General features: G+C 42.8%; 1 pseudogene; it reads left to right on the top strand.

Moving 5' to 3' along the window:
• Positions 1 to 8011, top strand: part of LOC105806118 — a 10457-nt pseudogene extending 2446 nt beyond the window's left edge.
• Positions 8012 to 8853: the final 842 nt, after the last annotated feature.

Here is an 8853-nt window from a genome sequence, read left to right as displayed (position 1 = left end):
TCTTTGCAATTGTGAATTATGCTGCCATAAACATTCAAGTGTGGACGTCTTTATTATAGAATGTCTTTTTTTTTCCTTTGGGTAGATGCCTAGTAGTGGGATTACTGGATCAAATGGTATTTCTATTTTTAGCTCTTTCAGATACCTCCAAATTACTTTCCGCAAGAGTTGTACTAATTTATAGTCCCACTAGCAGTGTAAGAGTGCTCCAATCTCTCCACATCCACACCATCATTTGTTGTTTTGGGACTTTTTGATAAAGGCCATTGTCACTGGAGTTAGGTGATATCTCATTGTGGTTTTGATTTGCATTTTCTGGAGACAGTGGATACTTGGCTTGTGATTTTTTATGCACTCTGCCAGTCTATGTTTCTTCAGTGGACAATTCAAGCTATTCACATTTATTGAGAGAATTGATATTTGGAGTAGATTTCTGTTCATATTGTTGGATAAATTCTTATCATTTTGTTTTACCTCTCGAGTCACTGTGGAATCCAGGTTCTGGACTTTAACTCAAGTGATTTTACTTTTGTGGGTGTCTATTGCACTGTTCAGTGTGTAATGCAGGTCTGAGTACTTCCTGCAGGGGAAGTCTAGTCTTCTGCAAATTCCATCAGTGATTGCTTAATCTGTGACAGTCTTTATTTCTCCCTCGTAGATGAAGCTTAGTTTTGCTGGGTAAAGAATTCTAGGTTGGACATTATTCTGTTTTAGAAGATTGAGGATGGGTCCCCAGTTCCTTCTGGCTTGTAAGGTTTCAGTTGAGAAGTCTTCAGTTAGTCTGATAGGTTATCCTTTGTAGGTATCTGCTGTTTTTGTCTTACTACTCGAAGCATTGTCTCTTTTGTGTTTACTTTGGCCAGCCTAACAACTGTGTAATGGGATGATTGCCTTTTCACATTGAGTCTCCCAGGAATTCTGTGTGCTTCTTTTACCTGGATATCTAGATTTCTGGCCAGGCCAGGCAGGTTTTCCTCCAGTATTCCAAGAAATAGATTTTCTAGCCCTTGTGTATTTTCTTCTTCTCTCTCCAAGATGCCTATAATTTTTATATTTGGTTTCTTTACATAATCCCCCATTTCTTGTATATTTTGTTCTTGTCTCTTGCTTCTGTGTTCTTTTTCTTCATCTGATTTATTTAGCACATAGGCATTACCTTCAAGTTCTGAGAGTCTTTCCTCTGCATGATCTATCCTATTCTTAAGGTTTTCCACAGTGTTTTGTAATTTCTTGAATGCCTCTTTCATTTCCAGTATTTCTGTTTGGTTCTTTCATAATATTTTAATTTCTTTAGAGAATTTTTCATTCATTTCATGTATTGTTTTTGTGTCTTCTTTGTGTTGGGTTTCTATTTTCTCTTCAACTCCATTGAGTTTTCTTATAATCCATATTCAGAATTCTTCCTCCAACATTTTAATCATTTTGTTTAAGTTGGTATCCGTTGTTGAGGATCTAATGATTTATTTGGGGGGTGACCTTTCTCTCTGATCTTTTGAGTTTCCTGCATTCTTTCACTGATTCTTTCTCTTCAGGCTATTTGGTCAAGAACTAGGGGTGCTAAGACTGGTTTATGGCCCTATCTCCAAATCCCCAAGGGTCATTCCTTGACAGTACTGGGGAGAGGCACACTGGTCCTGTATTGCCTTAGAGGTATTTTAGCAAGTTGTGTTACCTCTGGCCTGTTGTTGTCACCTCTTGCCAATGGAGATTAGTGAGTTTGGTCCCCGAGCTCTAGCTTCCAGGTGGTGAATCACACTTGTGTATATGACTCCACTGCCCTCTAATAACTTGAGATGGAAGGCACTGTGTCAAGCTCTGGGGTTGCATTCTCTGTCATTGATTGTAATTTGTGTGAAGGAGGCGGTTAGCAAGGTAATCTGATGTCTGTGTTAGTCTCTGGTCCCCTGAATGGGGTATACGAATGTCCTGATCTTTGGGAAGGGTCTTGCCACTCCCAAGGATTACCTGAAACCTGTTCTCCCTTAAGGTGGGGGTAAGGGCAAGATAGATCGCAGGTGGTGCCTGCAAGCCTGGGTGTAGTGTGCTTCTATGGTTGTTTGATCTGCCGCTAGGGGGAGTCACTAATGTGTTATTCAGGGCTCTTTCACCACACTTGGAAGGCAGCTTCTGATGGGAGGGGTCAATTGGTGCAATTGCTGAGGTCTCTGGCCAGGATTTTCCTTCCCTGTCCAAAAACCCTAATGCTGGCAGGGGCTGGGATGCATGGGAGCAAGCCCTAGAGTTATGATCTTATTAGATGACCTAAGCTGGTCTGGCAGGCCGAATCAACAGGCCACCAACTGTTGTTCAACACCAAAGCCCCGCAGATTCATGGCAGCCACACACAGAAAGCAGCTGTTCTCGCTTCTCCCCACTTCCAAGGGTGGAGCCCACCACGACCAGTGCAGAAGTCCCCGCGTTGGGGAGGGGTGCTGCCCAAAACTGCAGTGCACCACAGCATCTTAGGGCTGTGGACCCCCAAAATGGTGGCCACCCAACCCTGGAGAGCCAGTACTGGGGGCGACCACCCAGGAGCTGGCAGATGCCGGTTTGGCAGGCTGAATCAACAAGCCGTCAGCTGTCCCCTCTGCATCACAGGCTCACAGTCTCATGTCTGCCTCACAGAGAGTCCTGTTCTTTCCGTCCTGCCCTGAGCCAGCCGAATCCTCAGTGGTTTCCAGGGGCAGAGCCCCCTTTTCAGCATCCACCTCCTTTGTTCTTGTCCTGCTGACCACCAGAGGCAAGGTGCCTGTCTCCAAACTCCCTCGCGCCATCACAGGAAATGACCACTCAGACCAGTGCCTCCCCTGCCCAGTGCGGTTCCAGCACAGAGCACCAGGGAGTTCAAAATGTTTCCCACTATTGTCTCCTCTCCACAGAGCCTGTCATTCCATGCCACAATTTTGCACCAACTTCAGGCACATCCCTGTCTGAGTGGGTGTGGAGGTCAGTGGAGGAGCCCAGTGTCCTCCAATGTGTCAGATCACACCACACTGGCTGACTGGGTAGGCGTGGCCATCCCACACTCTATTCTCTGTTGTATATCTCGCACTCTCCAGTCTTTGCAATCGTATCTCCTATTCATCTGTTTTTTTTTCCTGTGCTGCGTGTCCCACGCTGTTTCTCTACAGACCCACAACACTGTTCTTGGGGTGGAGGAATCCACTGATGCATAGCCATCCGAGTTCTTCATCTCCTTCTCTGGGAGCACAGAGCCAGGAGGTCACCACTAATCTGCCATTTTTTTCTCCTCCATGTCTTTCAACTTAACACCAGTTTTGCTTTCAGAACTTCCCCACACTCCCTCAAGGTAATTGAAGATGCTTTAGTGGAACATGTATACGATGGGAATGGGTAAAATAGGAAACCCTCAAAACCCACCTTAGTCACTTACATTTGTGGTTCCAAGAAAAGTAGAAGCCCACAGAAGCAAAACAGTGAAAATAAAGTAGAAACCAACAATTTTGGCAAATAAGTTACTGTATGGAAAGAAATTGCAGCTTTTTTTAATGCCAAATTAGCTTAATAAATATTATAACCTAATATAACTGGTAACACTGACTGAGGGCACATTTTGTGCTGGGCACTACTGCTAAGCCATTGACGTGCATTTCACTTGACAATGCCCTGGGAAATAAGCACTATTCCCATTTTACAAAAGAGGAAAATGAGGAGAAGTGAGATTAAATCAGTGCTTATCAAATTTAATGTGCAAACAGATGACCTGAGGATCTTATTAAAATGCTTATGTTGATTTAGCAGGTCTGGGTGGGACCAAGACCCAGGGCTTCAAGCTCACAGGTAACCAGTCCAGGGACCACACTTTGAGTAGCAATGGGTTAAGAAACTTGCCTGAGGTCTAACAGCTGGGAATGGTGGAGGCCAGATTCAAAGTCATCAAGCCCATGTCTACCCACCATGCCACTGGTTCTCAAAGTGTGGTCCTGGGCCAGCAATAGCTGCATCCCCTGGGAACATGCTAGAAATTCAAATTCTAGGGCCTCACCCCAGATCTACTGAACCAGAAAACCTGGGGGGGTGAGGCCCAGCAATCTGTTTTTCAGCAAGCCTTCCAGAAAATTCTGACGTACACTCAAGTTTGAAACTACCACACTATACCATGCCTTGGTTTCTCTATTTTTTGAAGTCTTTCCTGCCACTTTGCATTTGGGTCTCAGGATGTCTTTGAGTTTTGACATATTCCAACCCCTTTGTGCTAATTAATACCATGCAAAAGGTAGTTTCCTCAAATAAGGCTGAACACATTACCCCTATGAATAAAAATGCATTGCTTTTATCTTCTCCATACCAGAGGAAAATGGCAAAACAACTTATGAGGCCAATAAGATGGAATGCAAAGGAAAGACTTAACTGGCTTTCCAAATCAAATTGTTTATATGCTCTGGGGTTATAAAGTATAACTGAGCTGCTGTAGGCATGTGCTTTATACCTAGGAAATGATCATTCTCCTCCGCCTAAGCACAGAACAGATTTCTATGAAGAAATGGAAATATTTCCCCAGAAAATTCTCCAGCATGGCAACAAAAATGATGCAATCATTTATTCTGTACATTCAGAACCATAGAACTCCAGTGCTTCCCCAAAGCAGGTCTCTGTGGCTGCCTGAAATAAAAAATATATTTAACCCTAAAATGGAAAATAAATGCAACTCAAAAAAATAAAAGAGACAAGCATAGTACCATTTTTCTACTTACCAAGCCAAAAATAATAGTATCCCTTTCTGTTCAATTTAGAGTCTACTTAAGATCTGCTTCGGTCCTTACTTTATCTGACCCAATACATTCGTCCTTTCTAAAGCTCCCACCTCCTACTCGCTCTGGCCAGACTCCAGTCAGGATATTTTATACGTTGAAAGTGTGATAGGCTCTTGATGACAGCGCATATTTTCCCGCATCTGCACTAAATTCAAACCATTCTTCACAGCCCTGTTAGACATGGGCAAAGTCGCTCGTAGCCAGTAGGTGTCCTTTGATTATATTTTTAGAATAGCCCATGAATAAAATAGAGTTGGATTACCCAAAGAAAGCCAGTAACTAAATATGACAGTTTGAATACATCAGGAGAATTCCAACATTTTATCCGGAGAATAGGCTCCCCCATTGTCTTCGGAAGTTATGTGTTGTATTCCGATTCCTGACTTTGCATAGTCCAAAAGAGTTGCTTTAGGTGTTGAAAGATGCTAGAAAGCAACACAAAAGCACAGTACTACTCAGAGTGAACAAGCAAGCATGCGTGCATGAGCATGCACACACACAAACACGTACACACACACACACACACACACCACACCATGCAAGACCCGGAAAGGAGGCTTCAGTGGAAGAAAAAAATCAACTTCACAGTCTCTTGATATACAATCTTCTCTCCCTAAATTTCAGCCTTTTCTCTAAAGTCCAAGCTTCCTCCACTGTTATCTTTAGATATTTAATTAATTTGCACCCACATCCCCAGAACTCTTACTCCTTAACTTCCATCTGAGCCTGGCCCCAGAGAATCAAATACATATTCACACTCTCAGAAGCTGGAGATCTTACCATATTTAACAAGAAGCATCTCTGACAGTAATTGGAGTTTCGTATCAAGGTAAATAAATGGTAAGATCATAAGAACATACTCCGGTGGCCCTGTGCATCCTGGAAATGCTAACATCAGAGAACAAATTTAACATAAGGCCTCGGTGGAGATGAATTTTCTATAAACAAATAATGTGAAGAAAGCCTCCCTTTTGTCATGTGTTATTCCCATTGAAGAAAAGATGAATATTCTGTTTCATATGTTTGTTACCAGAAGCTGCCATTTCATTTATTTAATAGGAGGTTTTTCACTTCCTCACCACGTAGACAACGTTATCATCATATCTTGGCCAGCAGTAGCTTTGGATGCAAATTATCCAAATTATTAAATGTGCTGTGATGTTAACATTTCAAGTGAGTCAGTTTAAAGGTTGTTTATCTTTTCCTTTTACCCACATTGAATGAATCACCTGGCTTCTAGGATGAGGAAGCTTTCTCTAGGACAGGATTTCTCAACTCAGCACATTTGGGGTGGATGATTTTTTTGTTGTGGGCTATTTAGGCAGAAGAGTAGCCCCACAGAGATGTCGTGTCCTAATCCCTGGAACCTGTGAATATGTTACACTACATGGCAAAAGGAAATTCAAGTTTGCAGATGGAATTAAGGTTGCTAATCCTTAAAATGGGGAGATTATCCCTGATTATCTGGGTCTGCCCAGTGTAAAGGCAGGGGCCTTTAGAGGTGACAGAGGGAGGCAAAACAGTCGGCTGAGAGGTGTGATGATGGAAGAAGCAAGAGAGATTCAAAACGTGAAAGGGGGTCCTCCCGGGGTTAGCGAGGGGCGGGAGCGCTGCAGGCCGCCCTTTCTTGGCGTCTCCCGCGGGGCCGCCCCCTCCTCTCCTCGTTCACCCTTTCCGAGGTGGTCGCTGGCGCCCCGGTGTTCCCAATCCAGTGACAAAAATACTGAGCTTCTTCCGTAGAACACTCGGGCGTCGGTCAACGCGGAAACGTGCCGAGAAGGAACGACTCCGAGAGGCACAGCGAGCTGCCACACATATTCCTGCAGCTGGAAATTCTAAGTCTATCATCACGTGTCGAGTGTCCCTTCTGGATGGTACTGATGTTAGTGTGGACTTGCCGAAAAAAGCCAAAGGACAAGAGTTGTTTGATCAGATTATGTACCACCTGGATCTTATTGGAAGCGACTATTTTGGTCTGAGATTTATGGATTCAGCACAAGTAGCACATTGGTTGGACGGTACAAAAAACATCAAAAAGCAAGTAAAAATTGGTTCACCGTATTGTCTGCATCTTCGAGTTAAGTTTTATTCCTCAGAACCAAATAATCTTCGTGAAGAGCTAACCCGATATTTATTTGTTCTTCAGTTAAAACAAGATATTCTGTGGAAAATTAGAATGTCTCTTTGATACAGCAGTGCAGCTGGCAGCTTATAATCTGCAAGCGAAACTTGGTGACTATGATCTTGCTGAGCATAGTCCTGAACTTGTCTCTGAGTTCAGGCTTGTGCTCACCCAGAATGAAGAGATGGAACTGGCTATTTTTGAGAAATGGAAGGAATACAGAGGTCAGACACCAGCACAAGCTGAAATCAATTATCTGAATGAAGCCAAATGGCTAGAAATGTATGGGGTTGACATGCGTGTGGTCAAGGCTAGAGATGGGAATGACTATAGTTTGGGACTAACCCCAACAGAAGTCCTTGTTTTTGAAGGAGAGACCAAAATTGGTTTATTTTTTTGGCCCAAGATAACCAGATTGGATTTCAAGAAGAATAAATTAACCCTGGCTGTTGTAGAAGATGATGATCAGGGCAAAGAACAGGAGCATACATTTGTCTTTAGACTGGATCATCCAAAAGCTTGCAAACGTTTGTGGAAATGTGCTGTGGAGCATCATGGCTTCTTCCGCTTTCGAGGCCCTGTCCAAAAGAGTTCTCATCGATCGGGATTTATTCGACTAGGATCACGATTCAGATACAGTGGGGAAACTGAGTGTCAGACCACAAAAGCCAATAAAGCAAGAAGATCAACATCCTTTGAAAGAAGGCCCAGCAAATGATATTCTCGACGAACTCTACAAATGAAAGCAAGTACACCAAAACCTGAAGAACTCTGTGTTCACAATAATGTCTCAACCCAGAGTGATGGCTCTCAACAGGCTTGGGGTGTGAGATCTACTCTGCCTGTGATTCCTTCTGTATCCTCTGGTCCTGTGCTGGTGGAGACAGGGAATCTTCCACAGCGTCCTGGAACAGACCAGCATGACAGGAAATGGCTCTCTGCTGCCAGTGACCCCTGTCAACGTGGTGGAAACCGGTGGAACACAAGGGCCTTGCCCCCACCCCAGGCTGCATGTAGAAACTACACTGACTTTGTCCGTGAGCACAATGTGAAGAATGCAGGAGTCCATCATGATGTTCATTTTCCTGGCCATGTAGCCATGACTGAGATATGAGTGTTAAGTCTCTTAGGCATTGAGACTCTTTGTCATACAAGTTGATGGTATATATTTTCTGATGTTTATAAAGGATCAATCACATCAGGAGTATTGGCCAGAATTTATGCTGAGTTGCTAGTTGTTTAATGTTATTAGTAATTGAATTTCTCAATGAAAGGGAAAAGGATCTAAAGAAGCTAGATGCCATCAGTGATAATGATAAATGTTTTTGTCTTGAAAAGAGTTGTATACCACTGTTACTGTGGAAGGGTTTTTCTTGATTTTAGCATGTTAGTACATCCCTCAGAATATTATCTTAGAAGGTTTGTGTTTGTGAACAAGCTGCTCATTATTACTCTACCACATACCATCCAAATTGATTGAGGTTAAAAGAATCAGATACACTAAAAGGACACCCAAAAGGAAGCACATCCAGGCATAATATCCTAGTTTTTTGTGATATTTTTATAAAATGTGTTCTTATACACCACTTTAATATTAATAATTCTAAAGTGGCTCATGCCTTAATTTCAGTTAAATGCCTAAGATATTTTTCTTTTCTTTTCTCTTTCTGTCTTTGTTCCTTTCTTTCTTCCTTTCCCTTCCCTTCTTTCCTCCCCTTCGTTCTTTCCTTTCTTTCCTTCCCTTTCCCTTTTCTTCTTTCCTTTCCTTTCCTCTTTCCTTTCCTTTGCTTTCCTTTCCTCTTTCCTTTCCTTTGCTTTCCTTTCCTTCTTTTCTTTTTCTTTTTTTTTCCCTCCCATCTCAGCCTCCTGAGTAGCTGGGGCTACAGATGCATGCCATTGCCCCTGGCTCTAAGTGCTTAAAATTTTAATTAATGTAATTTTTAATTACAACCACTT

This window comes from Propithecus coquereli, unplaced genomic scaffold (assembly GCF_000956105.1).
Source record: "Propithecus coquereli isolate 6110/MARCELLA unplaced genomic scaffold, Pcoq_1.0 Scaffold138, whole genome shotgun sequence".
Lineage (NCBI taxonomy): Eukaryota > Metazoa > Chordata > Mammalia > Primates > Indriidae > Propithecus > Propithecus coquereli.
This window is presented reverse-complemented; position numbering and strand designations above follow the sequence as displayed.